The 18201-nt window shown below is 43.0% G+C and overlaps 1 protein-coding gene across 1 annotated transcript in view; it reads right to left on the bottom strand.

Annotated features, from left to right (window-relative positions):
- LOC309573498 (serine/threonine-protein kinase Sgk3) overlaps positions 1 to 14660 on the bottom strand; it is a 55629-nt gene extending 40969 nt beyond the window's left edge. The window contains exon 1 of the mRNA XM_082282508.1: positions 14570 to 14660. The gene's annotated coding sequence lies outside the window, so the exon portion shown is untranslated. The remainder of the gene's footprint in view (positions 1 to 14569) is intronic.
- Between the last annotated feature and the right edge of the window lie 3541 nt (positions 14661 to 18201).

Below are 18201 nucleotides of genomic sequence, written 5' to 3'. Positions count from 1 at the left end.
AAGACACGGTATTTTCTTGAAATCATTGTTCAAATTACTCAAATGTTTCATAAGAAAATGTTCCTGCACACAACCCAAGCTACTCTTGGATCTATCAGGTGTAAGTCTTATTCCAACTACAGTTTTCTCCAGCAATGCTGTACAAATTAAAGTAGTTTTTTAAGATGACAGCACAATTTTAAGCTTGCACAAGAACACAAAAAACCAAAATGTCAGAGTTTTCTAATTACATGACAATCTTTGTGTCAACCTGGTTCATTAAATGTTTTTATAAATCTTTGAATTAAAGAAAAAATTTTGTTCTAGAAAGAAGATAAAAGATTCTGTAAAGCCATGAGAACTCATGATGTTCATCTCCTGAACTGAAGCTCTTGCTAAATACATTGTTACTGCATTAGTACTAAAATATGGGGTATGTGTGGAATCTGTGTAACATTCAAGAAGCTACCAACAATCAACCTCTGTTTGGTTGCAATTGCAGAGGTGATGAGGATCTCCTAACTGGAATATGCACGTTGCTAGTGGATGCTAACAGGAGCAGTGTTGGAGGATGGTACTAATATCTCTCACTCTTGGATCGTCTGAAGCAGATCCCATGCAAGCACTCAAAAACGTCTCTGTGTCACAGCAGCTCTGTTTCCCCTCAGGTCTGGGATGAGTCACTTGCAGTTTGCTACACCAAATTGCTTCCGATTCAAATGTACCTTTCATTTATATAAAAAGTGTTGCGGTAACAGCCCTTCAAAATACCCACTTGAGAAATAATGTTTCATTGTTCACCTTTACATAACTGTGGTTCTCCCAGGCCTACGCTGCTCTTTTTTTTTGATTTGTTTGTCACCAGTTTATGCCTACCTGAAAGCAGTTGTTGCCACACCAGAACCACAGGGACACTCACCTGCTGCTGCAGTCACCTCCCCTGGGGAGCCTGGCATGGCAGGCAATGTCCAGCCAAGGGATCCTCACCACACACCTCTGTTAAAATAAAGCTGGGGTAATTGTGGATATTTTCATCCTTCACCCATCTACCTCCACTGATTGATTTAGAAGCACGTCCAAAGTCAGAAAATACAACCACTGTTTATTTCTCACTCTTACAGGAATAATGACTAATTTTGAGAAGAGAAATGCAGAAGTAATCAGGATTCTTTTAACGTCACAGTAAGGAAATTGGCTGTTTCTACTGCTGACTCCTATTTCCAGCATTCCTATAGGCATAATTGCTCAATGAAGTTTTTCATACACACTTTATTGCATGCATTGTGAACTGTCCTTGTTTCAGCTGGGATAGAGTTAATTTTCTTTCTGCTAGTTGGTACAGTGCTGTGTTTTGGATGCAGTATGAGAATAGTGTTGATAACACATTGATGTTTAGTTGTTGCTAAGCAGTGTTTACCCTAAGTGAAGGGCTTTTCAGGCTCTCATCCTCTGCCACTGAGCAGGTGCACAAGAAGCTGGGAGGGACCACAGCTGGACAGCTGACCCAAACTGGTCAAAGGGATATTCCATACCTTGGAACTTCATACTCAGCATATAAACTGGGGGAGTTGGCCAGGAGCCACCAATCGCTGCTCAGGGATGGGCTGGGCACTGGGGGATGGTGAGCAATTGTATTGTCCATCACTTCTTTCTCTTGGGTTTTATCCTCTCTTTCCATTTCCTCCTTTTTCATTATTATTATTATTATTATATTTTACTTTATTTCAATTCTTAAACTTTTCTTACCTCAACCTGTGGGTTTTACCTTTCTCCAATTCTCCCCCACATCCTACCAGGGCAGGGGGAGTGAGCAAGGGGCTGCATGGTACTTGGTTGCCAGCTGGGGTTAAACTGTAACATGAACCTGCACAGTTAAACTACCACTACATTTTCAAATCTGGTTTATGGGAAGGATGTCTCAAGTCACACAAGCCAGAGCAATTTATGGGATAAAAGAGAGGCAGTAGAAGTTTTATCAGCTAACAAAAGGACCAGTGGTTGAGTGAGACAAAAAGCAAACAAATAAAACATCAAAGAAAACACCAAAGAAAAAGACATTTTGGACGTTCCACATAAAAGAAAATTTGAAAGCAGTAATATGCCTGCCATGGTGGACAGGTAAAGCCAGACTATACCTGTATGGCTGCTAGAATTGTGGGAATATGGAAACAAGGTGTTTGGATTACTTATTTAATTTACATGGGATTATATTAAGTTTTGTTTTGTTACGTGTCCAGGAAAGTTGAGAGGAGAGGCCACAAATTCCTGTAGTGTCTGAAAGGAGAGAGGAAAACATGCATAACTCACACTCTTTTACTTTATAACTAAAATAATAATTATTATTTTGAGATTTTCTTTTGTAAAGAAAAAAACTACCCAACAAAAAGCCCCAAACATATATTTGGGGGGGAGGGGACAAATTTACTACAAAAGTAAGTAAATCAGATACTAACAAAAAATTATTTCAGAGAAGAATTGTCACTATCTTCTGAACACATAAATTGTGGAATTTGTCTTACATTTTAGCCAGATCCTTTTCTTTTCAAAGTGTGGCAGCACATGTCACAGCCTTAATTTGGAGGAAGTGTTGAACTGACGGGCTTCCCGCAGCAGGGTGGGTGCCTTTTTCACTCACCCTGGATGTGAAGCAAGCCAATGCCTTTAGCATCTTTGATGTCACCAAGGGTGAATATGCAAAGTTCTCTCTCGGGAGTGAATGCAGTACAGCATTCCCCTTTCAAAACAGCAAGGGGAGGCATTTCAGTTAATTGCTGCGGACACCCACGTCAAACAGCCGTTCGTTCTGATGGAGTGGTTCAGCTAAAATGTTCTACTGTCATTGCTGCAACGAGCCAAGGAAATAAATCCATGGTTGGAGGAGTCTGGATCCAGCATCTGACCTCTGTACAGTATCAACAACTTGTGAAACAAAATCTGGACCATCTCACAAATGGGCTGAGGTTACAGACCAGAAATGGAGACTAGATGATCTTTAAGGTCCCTTCCAATCCAAACTATTCTGTTATTCTGTAAATCTGAAAGGATGCACTCTCCTTAGGTTTTAAATTGATGTTTCCCACTATGGTAGATCCATTGTCACTGTGCACAATGACAGACAACAAGCACAATGACAGTCGGCAGAATCTGAAGCCTTGCAAGAACAAGGCATTTGCACTGACAGGGCTAATCAGTTTAAACAACAACAAAGCCATTAAAAACCACCTACCAGCACCAGGGTTATTTGTTTGATATCTCAAATCTACATATTAAACAGTTAGCAACTTAGAAGTAAAACCAAAAAGCCTGAATGGGGAATCTACTACCATGTGGTATCTTGACAGTCACATGGTATATAAGGAGCAAAAGCCTGTGAATTGACAGCACTTTAGTTCAGTTTAGGCTTAAACATCTGTTTCAAAATCAGATTTTTTTTTAATTTTCAAAAAGGCAGCAGATCCTTTAGATTTGCTTCTAGACAAATGGAAAGCAACCAGTTCAGAAGAAAAGTTGACTAAACCTTATTAAATGGGAGGTGGGGGACCCCAAGAATGTAGCAAAGAGAATGTGAAAACAAGAGACACTAAGAGGGGAGACAAGAAAGAAGCAGCAATTTCTCTACAAAACAACACGATAATCTGTGCTTGTGCCCTGTAAAAATAAACAGCAGAAGTAGCACAAGATTTATTTGTCAAGACAGACACAGAATGTGAAAACATAGTCAAATTGCTAGCAATAAATATAAAATCTGCAGAAGTACATAGTTAAGAGAATCAGCATGGTTAAGGTAGAATTAGAACGAAAAAAAAAAAAAGACTAGCAACAAAAAGAAATCCTTATTATCAATATGTTTATAGTTTAAGAGCAAGAAAAACCTCCTGGCCCTAGTCAACACAGAGAAAAGCTGATGAGAGATGACATCCGGTAGACCATCATGTTTAGGACATCAGTCTTCACCAACAGGGTCAAGTGCAAGCAGTGACTGTCATAAAAAATAGTAATGACAGGTAAGATTTCAGGAGGAACAGGAGAGAGACAGAGCATGTGAATGGAAATGTGTGCATGTGTGCACAATGGAAAAAAACCCAAATAAACAAACCAAAGCAACAAAAAACAACAGGTAAGAATATTAAAGACCCAGTGAGTCAGTTTAACTTCAAATTCCGGGGAAAACAATCCAAAACAGATCAATTAGCAGCACCTGGAAGATAATCCAAAGTAATAGCCAAAAGAGATTTGTTAAATTACATCGCTAACTTCCTCTGACAGCCTTGTAGGGAGGTAGGAGAGGAATCACAGACATCACACCTTCCCTTTAGGAAAGCTTTGAAACTGCCTTGAGGTATTTTACAACCCGGCTACAGATGCAGGAAGAATAAATATTAGTTCTGGATGTGAGAAACAAAGGTTGAATATATCATCGTCAGGACAGAGGTAGTGATCTGGAAGGATGGAGTGAAATGTAGCAGGTTATGTACAAGATACTGCCCATGGGCAGGAAACGTCTAATATGGAAATACAGGATGGGAAACAAGGCCTCAGACTACTGCAGGTCACAAGAGACAAATGTCATGCTGTTCTAAGAAACACAAACATTGCTATGAGATACAAAATAAAAGTCTTGGGAGTGGGAAGCCTGAGCATAATCTGCTGAACTCAAAAAAGTCCTTCTACTTCACTCTGTGTCTGAATACCTAGGAAAGATGTGGTCCTACCTGAGCAGGTCTAGGGAACAGAAATTTGAATGAAAACTGGTCTAGAAAATGTGATTTACAGGGAAGTGGATGGACAAGCTAGTGTGGGGTGGGGTAGGGGGAACCCACCTGAGGGATGGCTGTTACCTTGGAAGACTACTTCAAAGAGAAGGGCATTGCCTCTTCAGGACAAGTTCTAATGAGCTTAAAATGAGCACAGAGAAGGTTCAGTTTAAACACTGGAGGAGGGGAGACAAGAGCATGAAAAAAATATTGGAAGGGTAATGAAGCAATGGAAGAGATTTCACCAGGAAAGAGCTTTAAAAACAGCTGAAGCAAACACTTCTTCACAAACACAGATTGCATCTTTGGGGCAGAGACTACTTGAGACTGAGACCTTATAGCTGGGAGCAATGGTTGAGGAATGCAAAGGTGGCAAACCAGAAGTGAGGAGAAGGAAAAGTAGTTTTGAAACCCAGAGAGAAGCACTGAGGGAAGTCAGGTGACAGGCAGGAAACTGGGAAAAACAAAGATGAAAAATGAGACTGCCATTTGCAGGGAGAGTCATTTCAGAGGGGTGTTACACTTTCATGAGCAATGGCTTAACAAGGCTGCACCTGAAGTCAAGAGAAAAGGCAGGCTCCAGGTGCTTGGATCTACTCTTGCTGCAGTTTTTGTTTCAAATGTCTACCTTAACAAGTAATGCAGTACAAGAAAAGCACATCCACAGAGGGGAAAACAGTTGATGCTGAAGATGCAGCACCCACATGACCCATGTTGGCACGGCAGGATTTCTATGTTTTGCTTCAACCCAGCTTTAGCCTGGTCCTGTGGGCAGGACACCGGCCCCATGTTCAGTAGCACTCCTGAAGAACATCTTCCAGTCTTACTTCATCTGAAGGGAATCCAGTTCATGTTCCCCAAGACCCCCCGGCAAAGTGAACCACAAGGGACGTACTCCAAAAGGACACTCCTGAACTGAACTAATACTGTAACAGAGACTCATCTTAAGCTAAACCAGAGGAATCCAGGGACCAGCTGTTGGCATCCATGTGGCAGAGACCAAAACAGGACACACCAGCCACAGCAGACCAGAACAACACTGCTTTCCTCCACTGTTAGATTGATCTAAATGCTTTGCAGCAACAAGCATGACTGGAGTGACAGCGTTCAGTGTCTAGACACCAGGCACTGGCTGATTTGAGACAACATATTGACCATTTTAACTGACATCTGATGTGACATATGGACATCTGTGGTAGATCTGTAAATACACGGGAACAACTATCACAATATTTTAACTTAAGAACTGCAACTGCTTTAAAATAACATTGCTAATAATCTGTCTTATTTTTCTTTCTTTCTTTTCTTTAAATGAGGACCTATGTCTAGGGACTTTCTGACATATAAATTAAAACAGCAAAACCAAAACAAAGGGCCAAACACCCAAGTCCTCAATCTTTTCCAGCTGCCATGTCACAGAGCAGTAACCAAGACAAAGAATGTTCCAGTTTCTCCTTGCCAGTTCCTAATATCAACATATTTTCATTTAATGAACTTTCTTTTCCCAAAGAAGTGTCAAATTGTGCATGTCTGTGTGTGTCCCTGTCTAGATTCTGAGCTGCAAGTCTGTCCTCTGTTCCTTATGCTTTGTAGCTTCTGAAATATTCAGCCCCTTCAGATTCCTTGTCAAGGACTGTTTTGTTTCTTACTCTGTGCACATCACGCATCCAGCATGGTTCCCTGAATAATTATCCAGGATTTGACTGGGCGGTTGATGATCAAATTTCTTTGAGGTCATTTCAAGTGATGCTCCTATGTAAAACAGTAAACTGATTTTTGCACGCATTGACAAGTTTGCAGTTTAATTTCTGAGCAAAACCCGTAAGTGTTATGAGATTCCTCCTTCTACCTCTATTTCAGTTCTTTGTAAATAAATACACATTGTATGTGTAAAACCCCACAAACAATCTAAACTAATGTCAACAAATACAATTAAAGCATTTGCACAGAAATTCGAGATACCTTTTAATACATGAGAGAAGCTACAGAAATCTGGTTTTACTCCCAGATAATTAAACAAGGGGGGAAATGGCTGAGGGCATAAAACATAAGAATATCTTAACTGAGGATCCGAGCCAGCTCGTGTTGCAGAGCTGTGTTTGCGAGACAGGCATTACTTACACGTTCTGCTGAAGTACTCCACAGATTTAACATTTTAAGGCGTTTATGAATTTCTGTGTGTCAATTCACATAAAATGTGCTTAAACACCCAGATGCTATGACCAAAACCAAATTAATCACAACTCTGAAGTTCATCTTAACTGATGAGGTTAAGCTTCTAGTTAAATTTACATTGCTGCCTTGGATGTGTAAATTAACATCCAAGCAGCAAAATTTACTTTTAATTGGCTTGGACCATAGATGAACTCTTTCCTTTTTAGACTGCCTTCTGATTTTAATTGGGTGGAAAGCTACTGTAAATATTTTCTTCTTTCTCACCCCTTCTTCCCAAGTTTTTTTATAAACAAGTGAGGTATTGTTCAGCTGCTATGCTCTAGACCCCACACACCCCAAAACAAAACAGAGAAAAAGTATGTGTTCAGATTGCTACAGAGCAGGTTTTTATACATTTTTTGATCACACACCAGCAAAAAACTTGCCTTCCTCCAAACAAATTGATCAGTGCAACTTATAGTGCCTTCTTAGCTTTGCTTCTCATAATCTGTAAGGAGAGAAGAGTAGGCTTGGAAACTTTGGCAAAGGCACCTAAACAGACTTGCTCAGCAGTCTCCAAGCCTCTGGTCAACAGCTCTGTGCTGTTCAAAGCCCAAGTACAAGTGCATCACTGTTCTCTCATTTAAATGTAGAATAATTCTAGGATTCATGGCAATGCCAGCTTAAACTTAGCTCTAAAGAAACCCTTTGTTTTCAAATAAATCAGTGCCTGGTTTTAGATAATTCTATAAAGAATCCTATTCATCCACCACATAACCTATTAGTTAACATGAAAAGAGCACCAAAGAGGCAGCCAACCTTCAAAAAATTCTGAAGAAAAGTGAAGTTAAACCAATCGATCTGGCATATGCCTTTAGAGTTACATATAATGTGTGTGGGCACATACACAAGATGCAAAACCTCATTGGAAACAGCACAGTTCATTCTTGACACAAACAATTTACACCAAGAAACCTGAAAATTTTGTAGCACAGTGGCCACATTCTCTCACCAGAGCACAGTAATTGTCTGGTTTTCTGTTACTGCTGCAAGTGTCGCATTATTTTCAAGAGACACAACTAAGGGACAGTTTTGGGGTTCCCTGACAGAGAAACCCCATCTGTTTTCTATCAGGGCTCTGAAAACCGAAGGATAGCAGGAAAGAGGTGTTAGTCCCAACAATTCCAAAGACAACAGATATTCTCTTATCAAAGGCTGATTTGGGAGGGTGAAATTTAGATATTAAGATGCTGCTTAACCATTTCCACACTAGTCTGAAAAATCCATGACCCCTCTTAAAGAGCAATTGAATTGAAAACAAGTTAGTTATTTACAAGATATTTATCAAGAGTACTGGGACATTAAATTAACAGCATTACATTTATTGCTTCAATGAAACAGGAGGGCCTAGTATTTGAAAAAAAAAAAAAAAAAAAAAAATCAGGAGGCTAATTGGATAATTGGATTCCAGGCTATCAGCATCCACTATGACTCCAAATAACCCCCTTCTGCTTCCCTTCTTACCTCTCATAAAACATTACTACATACTCCTTAATGCTATATGCTCTTTTCATTTACCTTTTTATGAAAACATGGCTTCTTTCTTTTTTTCCCCCCCCACTTCAATATATTCAAGATGCACCACTACTACTGCAGCGAGGAAGCAGAAGTCTCCTAGTTCTTTGATGCACTTGTCTTCAAGGCATTTGACAGTCTGGGTACTTTTGCCAGGTAGCTTTTATTTCTGAATTGTCCTAAGTTTTCTCTGTTTTGTAGTTTTTGGCAGCATTCCAAACTTGTAGACTTAATGCATCTTGCTTTTGCAAGGTATGGTTAAGTCCCATCCAAAGGGAGTACAGGAGTTATTTTCTTCTTTAATTACCTCCTGTCCCTCTTCTGTGCTCTTCCCAGCATTAAAGCAAAACACATACCATAAACTGGAAATTCCACCATGGTTGAGTAAAAGCATTCATTTTCTGAATGTTCAGTCCTTACTTATTTACTAAACTTAGTATAAAACATATTTTAGGGTTTGATAGTGATCCCAGTTCATAAATACCTAACACTAGGATTTACAAACAAAAAAAAAAGCCTAAACCTAAACTGTTGCAATATAAACACACAGTAGTTCAGAATCATGCAGACCACGTACACTTGCATCCTAACACATGCATCCAACATTCCTCCACTTCAGCAGGAACTACACAGGGTATGGAAGAAGCCAAAACACAGAAGTCATGGGCTGCAGCACATTCTCTAGGTGAGCTGGAGGCAACTGGACTTACTTAGCCTTGAGAAGAGGAGGCTTGAGGGGCACCAAACAACAGCCTCACAATGTCTTCGAGATGGTTACCAAGACAGACTGGCTGGTGCAGAGCAGTGCACTGCGAGAGAAGGAAAATCCCCACAAGGATAACTGACCACAGGGTGCTCAGGGGGGGCTGTGGAGCCTCTGTCTTCGGGGGTTTTCAAAACCCAGGCAAACAAAGCCCTGCACAGCCCTGTCTGAATTGAGGGTGGGGAGTTAACTCAAGGTGGTGAGTTAACCCACCACGTTCCAAGGTTCCTTCTAACCAGAGTAACAGCATGATTTAAGATGTTTAGCCCTGAGCAGCACTTACCCCTTCAGCTTATCTTCCTTGCTGAATCCAGAAATGTCATCATAATGCAATATATTATACAACACCACAAGACAATAATCTTCACAAGTGCCCTTTTTCTCATTAAAATACCAATTTGAGCACACATTACTGATGCAAAGCTCTGAAATAGCTATCAAGATAGCTCCTGAAAAATAAAAACTGTGCTTCCAACTCATGCCTTGATTTAACAACAAAGTTACAAGGTCTCAATAAATGGCACACAGTTTGCATATATTTAGATATCAGATTTTGCATTCTATATTATATTGATAAATAGTTGGGATTGACTTCAGTTGCCTGGATCTTTGATAAACACTCAAATATGGGGTGTAACTCCGTGGGGCACAGCAAATCTATTCTGATGCACCTGCTGCATTAGCAACATTGAGTCCAGGATCAGAGGCAAAGCTTTCCTTGGCCTGATGTCTGTTCCAAACTATTTTGCAATTAACAATATAGTGAAGATCTTTTAAATAGTTCTTTTTCCTTGGTTATTTCACAACAGTGAACAAGAGATGGAGAAGTACCACTGACAGAAAACTAATCCCATGGGCTAGAAGAGACAGCAGCAGCAAAGCAGCATGATGGTGCCTCATAAGGTGATGGAAACATGTAGGTCCTGCTTCTCAGCAGAGGCAAAGGATCAGAAGCTGGTACCCCTTTGGTTTACTCCAAGAGAAACATAACAGTCTGTAAAGCTATGCAACTTCTGCACTGGCAGTATTTTGCAACAGTATTTGGCAAGGCACTCAGCACTAGCAGCTTGCCAGTTGCCCTCACAGTTTCAAACAAGGCTGCCAAGAAGTAAGATGCGACATCTCTTTGAATAAAGGAGCTGTGAAATAAATTTAGACATCAATCTTGCTTACCCACAATCCCCCAACCCCCAGGTGCTTTCCTGCCATAAACCACAGAAAGACTGTAGTTGCAAAGCAAAGCATTTCAAATATGAGGGAATAAGGAAGTTTCCTCTCCTCCTCAGATGATGCTCACAGGGTGTCTGAGAAACTGGAGTGAAAAGGTCATATAAAGATAAAACCTTACTTCTTCCTTTGCTAAAGAGTAGGGAGAAAGAATCCTAACACAGATAAGGGTGAGGGAATGGAGCTACAGGTCAGGACACAAACACACAAAACTGTGGCATGGAACACATAAAACACCACCTAAAAACCTGAATAATACAAAACTGGCAGGGTGACACCTATTGCCATGCAGATACACTGTGTGAAAGTGGTGGCCCATGATGGAGATTCCTGCACTGGAAATGGGACTTTTTGGAAGGAAACACTGGACACTTTCCCCACTTCAGCTTGCAGGCTTGAACTTCTAAACTGGAACTACAAACAGCTGTCACCACCCACTCCAGATCTCTGAGCCTGTTCTTCTCCTGGGCCCAGCTCTCTCCTAGAGAAATTAGTCAAGTGTTGATCCTCTCTTGAAACATACAGGATGTCATGGAAATGCTCACCTCTGATAATCATCATGAGCAAGCAGCCACCAGCTCCCAGCCCTCCTCCCAGTAGGACACAAACTGCTGTGACCGAGTCAAGGTTCTGGTGCTCCCTCATGCCGGCCTCGGGCAGCCTTCTGCATCTTCCACAAGACAGCCCAGGCTGAACACAGGGAGTGAAGTGTGCCCTTCTGCTCACCTCCTTCAGCCTATTCAACAGCTGCAGAGGTGAGAGAAGATGTGGGTTTGAACCCCTCGGGCACAGGGACCAGGAGCCCTGGTTTCAACTACCAGAACACAGTCTACTGCTTAGACAAACCCCGCCACCAGCAGCTCTCAGGGAAAGGTAAGTGCTGGCTCCTCTTCCCACAGCGTTCTCAAAAGGAAATACACAACCGCATTTCGAGACACAACCGATGCCATCAGCGTGTGTGTTTACAACGTGCTTGCCAGGTGCCCTACTTTCTTCATCTCCTAAGGGCTTTGATGCTCAACTACAGCGGCTCTAGATAAGGCGCTTAAGAACTTTCTGCTCAAGGAGGGAGATCCAATATTTTTGAGACACTTTCAGAGTCAGGCAGACTCAGTGTTAGGTGGTTTGGAAGACTTGGGGGATTAAATTCTGTTTGAGAATTAGGAATGCAAGCAGGAACCTGATTAACATATTTTAAAATGTTCTTACAGCATGCGGAAGCCCTTCGGTTCTACTTTGGAAAGTGTGTTTGCTTTGTAGGACATTTTAGCATATGGATACTACTTAAACTAGAACAAAATGAATCCTTCAATTCAAATACTCATAGAGCTAACTTCAAATAAAAACAACATATTGCTTTACTATGGCTCAGTCTATATATGTACATACATTATTTACAGCAGTTTCTAGTTCCTTGGTCTATGGAAAAAAAAAAATCATAGCAGAATAAGTTTCAATGACTTACGGATGTCCAAAAATGAAGTCATAAAACCAACCAATAGTGACTTTCCTTTTGGGAAGCACCCATTCCCTCAAAATAACATTCTTCTAAATGACAACTTAGGCAGCCAAAACAAAAAAATAATTTGGGACTGCAAATGTGTCATCTGAGCTCTATTTCCAAGCAGAAATGCAGGGCATTTGCGTATAAAATGGCTTGTAGCCATGGGACAAAAAAGCCCTAGTTACTTGCATGAAAATTATAAAACTGAAACCATCTGGAAAATGATCTGGGATATAGAGAGGATAACCCAGGAGAGAACCGATTCGTGGATGTGGCCTAAGGATCACAGCTTATTAGAAGCTTATCCTGTATGGATGGGATGGAAAATAAGATTTGACATACCCTCTTATACAGTGATGATTAACATGAACCTGCAATTAGCATGCATGGCATTTTAGATTGACAGATGATTTCCATCATAAATGCTAGATCCCAAGAGAAACAAGAGATGCTTTGCATCTAGTTTTATTTGCTAATACCCGGGTAATTTTATTTAATATACTTTATTTTTGGCCCTCAGCATACCCTACTGAAATATTTTGTTGCTGGGTCAAGTCAGCTTTGGAGGCTTGCAGCTATTCCAGCTAGCTAGGCTGAAGCAATTCTGCATATTAAAAACCACCAATCACTATTTTAAACACATGCCATTACAGTCAAATTATCCACCTACTTGTGGATTGACTTTAAAAAAGTCAAAAAATGAACAGAGCAGTGATTTTAAAGTGCTCACATCTTAAAATTTGAACTACTAGCTCCCTGCAATACATTATTTTATAAGCAGAGTGGATGAGGAACTGCCCAACTACTGTCCCCGCATAAGTCCTTTGAAGACTTCCGTTCAATGAGACTTGAACATCCAGCTTTGTCAGGCTTCTTAGAAAGATACCTGTCCTTTGAGAATGAGAATGCACACAGTGATAACAAAAAGCAACAACTCCTATGGGTTATTGATTATCAGGATGAAGATTCCCTCAGAACAACATAACCAGTGAATTACAAGTCGTGCAGCACTCTGGATGCAGCCCATGTATTCACCAGCCCACTTAACTTTCCTTTCCCTCAGGAAATGTTTAATCCTCTTTGAAGATTACAATAGATACTGAATTTATTAGATTAGCATGAAAGAAATTAAATACAAGGGCTGTCAACATCTATTTTGAATATCCAGTATAAATGTCAATGCTATTTCAATGCTTAGAGCACATAATAAAGAGAATGTAGCACTTACTGAGAGGAATGCAGAGATCACTAACTGTTTTTTTGCTGCCAACTAGTGCACATTTCTGCTCTTCATACAATCTCAAAAATTAAGGGAAAGAGCCTGACAGAATTCAGATTTAAAAAAAGGCTTTGAAGGAGCATGTAAGTCTCACAAGGAGAAGCCAAGGAGCTCTGACCAATGCTCACAAAAGCACTGAGGCAGACATCCTGCAAATAAAAAAGTCATGCAGGTGAATGTTATGGGATACTCCTTCAAGCTCGACCAGTTCTCTCCTTAATTCAAATCCTTTAAGTCTGCATCAGAATTTTACCTTCCCATAAAAGATCTGTGCAGGAAGCACCAATACTTTGCAACTTCTGCACAGGAGAAGAAAGCATTATTTTAATTCTCTCTGTGCCGCCAACCTTCTCTCATGCCGAAGATGTTTAAACCAGTAAAGAAGCAATTCCAGCCCTTGCCTCTCTGGCACAGAGACCACCAGAAAGAGGGACTGCAGATTCAAACCACATTCACTGCTTTTCCTCTGAAAAGCACAAAGCAAAGCAAACCAGGGTCTCCTCATCCTGCTGGGGCAGAGGAAAAGGACTCTCTGGAAAAGGGCTCTTTCACCTGCTCTAAATGTAAACGCCCAGCCATTCTTTACCTCTTCAATGTCTGATTCCAGCATAACTTTACTGTCTTTATGGAATTAAGTAGTGGAACTGAAATAGAGTTTGGTGGTGTCCGTAATTGCAACCCAGAAATCAAACCCTCCCATACCGAACCAGCCGTGCAAAATAAAGCATAGTACGTAAAACTACATATACTCGCAGTAATCCATTAAAACATTACGGCAAGAGTACTAGCAGGAGCCTAGTAGCACTGCTGGAGAAGGGTGGGAATAAAAAAAAAAAAGTAAGTATATGTACATATGCAGAAGAGAGGAGAATGTGAAACACCAAATGACTTTAAAACTTCTTTGCAAATATAATATCTAAAATTATAGAGGCGGGGACGGGGGCGGGGGGGGGAGCAGAAGTTTCTCCATGTTTGTTTGTTTATTCGCCTGCGAGCACTTTGTCCCCTGTCCACGAGGGGATCCCTGCCGCTGGAGCCGCACGTCCGCGCGGAGCAGCGCTTTCCTGCGGGAACACTCTCAGCCGCCCCGGGCCCCTCCGCAGGAGCCCGGCGAGGCCCGCACCGAACACGCTCCACGGGAACGCCGGCGGTGCAGGCAAAGCACGCAGGCGTTTTCGGGCTGCAACAAAAGGGAAGCGAAACGTCCCTGAGTCCCGTGTCCCCGAGTGAGTCCCGTGTCCCCGCGGCCGCTGAACCTCCGCGGCTCCGGACGGCCCCGCTCTACCACGGTCGTGGGAAGGGGTACGACCCCTGGACGGCTGCACCCCGTGTACCTGCCTCCCTCCGTCCCTCCGCCGGCCGGGGCTGCCCGTCCGTCCGTCCGTCCGTCCGTCCGCTCGCCCGCCCGCTCGAGTTGCCGCTTCCTCCTCCCTGCCGCGTCAGCCGCGCTCCTCCCGCCGCGGCCGCGGGATGACGGGCTCCCCTCGCGGGGCTGCGCCCACCCCGGGGCGGCCACGGGCCACCGCCGCTCCCCGCCAGCGCAGGCGGGGCCGCTGTCGCTGTCGGTGCCGCTGTCGGTGTCGCTGTCGGTGTCGCTGTCGGTGCCGCTGTCGGTGCCGCCCCCGCCGCCGGCCCGCCCCGAGCAGCGCCCCCCGGGCGGCGGCAGCCGCGGGGTCAGGCGGGGACGCGCGGCCGGCCCTGCTCCCGCCCGGGGCCCCGCGGCTGCAGCTGCCCGAGGAACCCGCAGAGCCTGCGGCTGCCGGCTAGCGCGGGATGTGCGATCCAGGGACGGATTACGGCGATCCTCCCCCTAAACCGGTTGATAATCCAGGGCGACGCCGTCATCCCCACATGCAGCACGCAGCGGGCGCGCAGGCTGCGCCTCGGGAGCGGGTTCCGAGAGCTGACGGTGCTGCCAGGCCGCTGGCGGGGACCGTGCCCCATCGGATCCGCTCCTTCCGCTGCAGAGCTGTCACACCCTGGCACAGAAGGCGACGATGGTTTTCGATGCCGATATTTTATCCACTTGGGCAACAGAAGTATATCAATAGGGCTGGATGGAGGAGAGGGACATCGGAGACATCAGCTAGGGTACAGAAGCATCCTCCCCACTCTGTCCTGTAGGCATTATTTTGCCTTTTTCTCGATAATCACCTTCAGTGCTCACTTCTCACAACAGGATGTGGTAAAAATAGTTATCAGTTTGTTTCAAGCAACATTTGTTATCTCTCTTTTGGCTGCTTTTCTGTGCTTCCTGGCATACTTTCTTCTCCACAAACTACCACAGGATGCAGCACAGGCAAAACTCACCTCACCCTTAATTTGTGCAATCCTGCCTCAAAGCACTTCTGTCTATAAGATTCATGGTTCTGGGTATGGCCTACTGAGGTCCCCAGGTGGCACAACTTAGGAGATAGTGCCAGCTTGGAGGCTTCACAAAGGAAGGCCTCAGAGGATGTGAGATGAGAGAGATTGTTCCAGGCACAGTCAGGGCATAGGTGAATTTTTTGAGTGGTAATAAAAGGAAGGGAAGAGACTCCTAAGGACAACAGCTCTTGCATCCTGAGATGCTGGAAAGAAAACAGAGACTATAGTATAGGCAAAAGTGAATCTCAGAGAATGAGCTCAATATGATGGTCTAGTATAGTTAATCTGTTGTCATAGCACATCTTAAAACAATGATCCCTGAATTACCATGTCCCCTCAATATAGTTTGGATAGTTCCATCCTTCCCAGCTTTCAATTAAGCAAAGGAGTGAGATGAAAAAGTAAATCTAAAAGCCACATCTTTGAGGAAAGGTAGGTATAAGCAATTCTTGCCAAGATGGTTGTGTTTTCATGCAAACTTCCTCTCTTCATTCAGGGATTTTTTTAACATATTTTTAGTAGGAATACTCTTTTTATCTATCATTATGCCTAGTCACTTGACTGCACCTAAAATTCACTTCTAGTCTTCATCTTTCTTCAGCCTACCACCACTCACTGGAATTGTACACTCAAGCTGCTACAGCAATTGCTGTTGTGTCAAACATTTCTTTCTGACAGCTTCTTTAAAACTGTGCTGATAGTTCAAAACATGAACTCAGAAAATCACCAGATTATTTATATCATTTGAAATAGAACGTTGAAGTACATTTAAACATCATGGGAACTACTGACCTATAAACCTCATCTCTTTGCCTGGGAAGATCATGGAACAGATCCTCCTAGAAATTATGCTATGTCATATGGAGGATAGGGAGGTGATTCAGGATAGCCAACATGGCTTCACCAAGGGCAAGTCCTGCCTGACCAATCCAGTGGCAATATACAGTGGAGTGACTACAGCAGTGGACAAGGGAAGAGCTACACAGATGTCATTTGTCTGGACTTCTGTAAGGCCTTTGATACAGCCCCAACAACATCCTTCTCTCTAAACTGGAGAGATACAAATTTCATATGTGGACTATCTATTGGATGAGAAATTGGTTGGATGATTGCATCCAGACGGTAGTGGTAAATGGCTCAATGTCCAGGTAAAGATCAGGGACAAATGATGTCCCTCAGGTATCCATACTGGGACCAATGCTCTTCAATGTCTTCACCAATGACATATACAAAAAGGATCGAGTGCACTCTCAGTAAATTTGCAGATGACACCAAGCCAAGTGGTGCTGTTGACAGGCCTGAAGGACAGGATGCCATTCAGAGGGACCTGGACATGCTCCAGAAGTGGGCCCATGGGAACCTCATGAGGTTCTGCAAGGCCAAGTGCAAGAAACTATACCTGGGGCAACCCCTGGTATCAATACAAGTTGGGGGATGAATGGATAGAGAACAGACATGTGGAGAAGGACTTGAGGTGGATGAAAAGCTGGATGTGACCTGGCAATATGTTCTTGTGGTTCAGAAATCTGACTGTATACTGGGCTGCATCAAAAGCAGTGTGGCCAGCAGGCTGAGGGAGGGGATTCTGCTCCCTTCCTTGGTGTGATGAGACCGCACCTGAAGTGCTGCATCCAGCTCTGGGGTCCCCAACACAGGAAAGACATGGACCTGTTGGAACAAGTCTTTGTCCAGACAAAGTAGGTCCATGAAGGTGCTCAGAGGGCTAGAGCACCTCTCCTATGAAGACAGGCTGAGAGCTGGGGTTGTTCAACCTGGAGAAGAGAAGGCTCCAGGGAGACCTTATAGCACCTTTCAGTACCTAAAGGGACCTATGAGGGAGCTGAAGAGGGATTTCTTACAAGGGCATGCAGTGATAGGACAGGGGATAATGGCTTTAAATAGACAGAGGGTAGGTTTAGATACAAGGAAGAGAAATTTTACAGTGCAGGTGGTGAAACACTGGAACAGGCTGCCTATGAGTGGTAGATTCCCCATGCATAGAAACATTCAAGTTCAGGTTGGATGGGGATTTAAGCAATCTGACTGGGCTGAAGATGTCCCTGCTCATTGCAGGTGCGTTGGACTTACATGGCCCTTAGAGGTCCCTTCCAACCTGAACTACGACTCTGTGTTTTTGTGAACATTGTAACCTTGTTTCTCATAAGGCTTGCATATGTTCAACACTATGTACACGTGGGTGTCCTTGATCCATCTTGCATGTGTAATTATTTAGAATACAGTCAGAGAGAAAACTATTTTCAGGACAACTTCCAAAAGGCAAATCTCCAGACCAAAAGGCTATGCAGTTTGACCCATTGAAGAGACCCACCCCTGTTACGCAGAAGTAATGCTAAAAAGTGATGAGTGATTCTTGCTATATTATTACTTGGGAGAAAGGGTTTGATTAACACAACTAAACATTTCCTGTAAGGCCTAGATTTTCAGGAATTAATCTGTCAGTATTAGAACCCTATTTCGGCATTGGATTAAATTAGTAGAGACAGGACTGAATAATAGATGTAACCATTCCCTCCCAAAGAACATGAATGAGAAAAAAGTCTTGAAAGGTCTTCTCCCATATCAGGACAAAACTAAAAAT

The sequence above is a fragment of the Coloeus monedula genome (genome assembly GCF_965178545.1).
Source record: "Coloeus monedula genome assembly, chromosome: 1".
Classification (NCBI taxonomy): Eukaryota; Metazoa; Chordata; class Aves; order Passeriformes; family Corvidae; genus Coloeus; species Coloeus monedula.
This window is presented reverse-complemented; position numbering and strand designations above follow the sequence as displayed.